This window comes from Egretta garzetta, unplaced genomic scaffold (genome assembly GCF_000687185.1).
Source record: "Egretta garzetta isolate BGI_Z169 unplaced genomic scaffold, ASM68718v1 scaffold511, whole genome shotgun sequence".
NCBI classification, from domain to species: Eukaryota; Metazoa; Chordata; class Aves; order Pelecaniformes; family Ardeidae; genus Egretta; species Egretta garzetta.
In genome coordinates, this window is record NW_009258554.1 from 2,062,650 (window position 1) to 2,066,554 (window position 3,905).

The following is a 3,905-nucleotide window of genomic DNA, read 5'->3' on the forward strand; positions in this document are numbered from 1 at the left end:
GGAGGGGGTGAGAGTGGGGGGGGGGTGGGGGGAAGATGGAATTAAAAAAAAAGGACAGCTTATATTCCAATAAAACCCAGCCAGACATCTTTACCCTGGAATTGAAATAGTGGGTATAATGAGAGAATAGACAAGATTCACAACAGCTTAGAGGTGTGTTAACCAAGACCAAGAGAAAAATTGAATTCCTGTTACTTTCTGGTGCACAGCACAATTACAAAAGCTATGGTTGCTATGTTACTTTATATAAAAAATTTGCAGTATCTATATTAGGACTATATTGCAGATTTTAGGTTTGACCAGTTTGGGAAGGTAAGAAAGCTCACTGCTTTTCATGTTAAATTAATGACTATTAGACAAAAAAGGAGAGAAGAAAGTTTACTTTGGAAATTGTTTGCAAGCCAGCCAATGCTGAACACAAGGCATTGAACCCACGGAATTCAGGGTTGTTCATCCTTATCAAAATAGGCTTATCCTCATGGCCTTGACAGCAAGAAAGCAAAAGGGATGAACAAAATTAAGATAGAAAGAAGACAAAGAGGTAACTGTTTATATTACGATTGATTCTTATTCCTAGATAGCACATGAATAGATGCCCAAGCACCATCATGTTTATGTCCAATCCTTTTTAAAAGTCGGTTTGGGATTTTTGGGGTTGTTATTTTATTTTTTTTTTCAAGTAAGTTCACCTACTTGCACATCTGCCAGGTTCACTAAAAGCAACAGCGTCTTTGTTCTGTCTCACCAAACCTGAGAAGGTGGGAACTGATACATTCTCCCCCATACACACAGAGAAATCTTCCCAGAAAAATCTCTCAAAAACCCCTGATAATCTTTAGGTGACTTTGACATATTAAAAACCACATTTTGTAAAAGGTAGGCCATCAATCCTGACCCTAACGTTTTGAGGAAAACCCCAGCAGTCATTTGTCAAAGGTGTGTTTTGTTCCTAAACATAAATTGACACTCCCCTTTCACACTCTTTACGTTTGAAAGGTTAGCATAAATGGTACACATACACTCTAAATCGCCATAGACCATGGAAACACCTTGATTATCTGTCCCTTTTAGACACCATTCTGTTTCCCATTCATCTCTCCCATTCCTACAAAATATCCCATCCAGAATACACTACCCACAAGTCTCTAAACAAGAGCCAGAAATACTCATCAGCTTCCTAGTTAATTTGTCTCCAGCAAGTACACATTTCCTTTCGTGAGATCTACTTACTCCACCAGGAAGGCATAAGATGACAGAACATGCTCTACTCTATAGCAGCTTCTTTGCAAAAAGAGTTTTAACTGACATCAGGTTTTGTTTCTTATAATTCCCATAAGTCTTGATATCAGCATAAAGCTTCACCACCACAGCTTCATTCCTTTATATCTCCTTTCCCAAAAAATGAGAGCACAAAAAGGCTCACTATTATTATAAAAATGCAGGTGTTTCAGCTAAATCTTTGCTTACTCTTATTTATATACTCTTTGTGACACATCACTTGCTTATAAGGATTTTTTCCTAAAGCTCTGGAGGTCGGCCTCAACTCTTGGCAGAACATGAGGTGCTACTGATATTTCTAAAAGGCTTTACCTCATCTCACCTGTCAGACTAAAGGGGTTCTGCTCACAGTATACTAAGTATACCTGGTCATTAAATTCGGGTGCACAAGCAAGTTCTTTCCCCTTGTCAGGTTGCTGTGTACCAATAGAAATATTTCTGTCTTCCTGGAGAGACTGGGGCACATGTTTCTTCACACTATCTGGACATCACACTTAAAGGCTTCCCAGGGATGGCAGAAGTCTTGGATGCTGTTCCAGTGCCTATTCTCTCCTATAGCTTTAAGTATTTCACTGGCAGCATTGAATTTGCTACAGGATGATTAGCACACGGTGCAGACAGGTTGTGGACCACTCTCAACTGCTGGTTCTTGCCTGGATTTACCAGAGATCGGACCCAGTGACCCACAGAGTCCTTCCCTGTCCTACGTTCTTAACACTGCACCTACCCAGCCTACCTACCCATGCCACCAGGATTTGTTTTGTGCCATGACTAGGAGCTAATTATAAGTCTTTACATTTAAAGCAGATACGAGATAAACAACAAAAATTATCACGTGTCTCTCTTCTCTTTAAAAAAGTCCAAAACACAAAAAGCAGCAACAGGAGTCAAAACGTGCACATAAATTTCCTAGTGATGAACTGATTAAAACAACTCTCACTCTTCTAATGACCTGTGGACATTAATCCTCTGTCAATGTATGGCTACAGAGTTTATAGCCTGATTTTTAGAGTATACAGTCAGTAAATACTATGTGTTCGATTGCATGGTTGTTTCTCTCTTCCTCCCAGGTAGCACGCAACCAACAGCCAACTTCCCAGCAGTGGAAACAAAACACTAAAAGCGATAAAGATATTTAAAAAGCCCAGAAGTACCTAGAAGTACTAGTGAATCCATGTGGACAGCTTGCCTAAAGTCACCACGGGTAACATCACCATGCAAAGCAAAGCATGCTCCGTCTACAGAATTTCCATCATAATCTCACCCTGACAACAAAGTTGTGTTAATAATATTGACACAACCCACATACTAGAAAACATCACTTCTCCTAAATCAGTGCTGGATTTTCTACAATCTCACGCTCTACCACTGCCATACGGCAGCCCGCTGCATGCCACAGAGTTAAACTTTTGGCTTAAACGGACAGTAATTGACAGAATCCTCATCACCCAGAGTGCTCTTACAGCAGAGTAGCCAGCAAGGTTCAAGAACACATATTCATGTTTCTTAATTCTAGCAGTCTGATTATTTAAAAAGCTGCATGCGTGCATCCATCCATCCATTTCTGAGCATACCATACTCAGATAAAACAAGCCAGAGCTTCTAAACACACTACAATTTTCAAGCGGCTTAGCCAGGCAAGTGTTGCAACAAACCTCTTGCACACGAGAGGCTTTTGGGGCAATAGGCTTGAAAATAGGGAGGAATGAGGTGAGGAGGGCTAACAATGGGAGAGCATCCTGCTTCACAAAATAAGGAATAATAGCAAGCGACTCAAGCACTGCTTACAATAGCATGGTAAAATATTTCTATTCATACAGCAACACAGATAACTGCTATCAGGAACTAAGAAAGTAGCAGATTCAGAAAAAAAAAAAAAAACCAACCAAAAAATCAACCAGCCTAGGTTTCTTTCATGACAAAAATTTACAATTCAATAAAAAGGTACAGGCCATGTAAATACCAAACCTGCTTGTTTGCCAGTCAGGCCATTAGCCAGATATTAGAGACGAAAAGTTATGCGAACAGAATCTCATAAAAGCTTGTGACAGGATCAAAGAGAAATGCTAAGACTTACGAAAAACATGATGTTTTAACAGAGCCCAGATAGCAGAAACCCAAACTGAAGAAAACCTGCTAACGTCCTTACAGTGATTTAATTACAGCTGAATTGGTGTTCCAGAAAAGGTGGAGAAAGTTCAAATTATATCAAACATTACGATAAACTCACGTTTTACTCAGTAGATCCCAAACTTTTTCTAGCTGCAGCCCCTTTTGCAGCTTGATGGATTCAGAGAATTCCAAATTTCTAGATGATATAGTAAAGTCATATACTTGACTATTCAGGGAACTGCTGTTCTGTTATAAAGTTCTGAACTATGCTACCAGAAGTGAACTACATTCAGTACAGCTGTCTCAGTTATTAAATAACTAGCGGTTTAGTCCACATATTTCATTACTGAAAAAAATCAGCTATTGCATTACCAACTCTGCTCACGGGCAAGGTGGTGATTTTTCTCTTCTAATATTATTTGATACAGCTGTAAGGATGCTGACTCATAAGCGACCCTGAATTGGGGCACACACCCAAGCTGCTGCAGTTTTCAACACAAAATACAGTATCATCA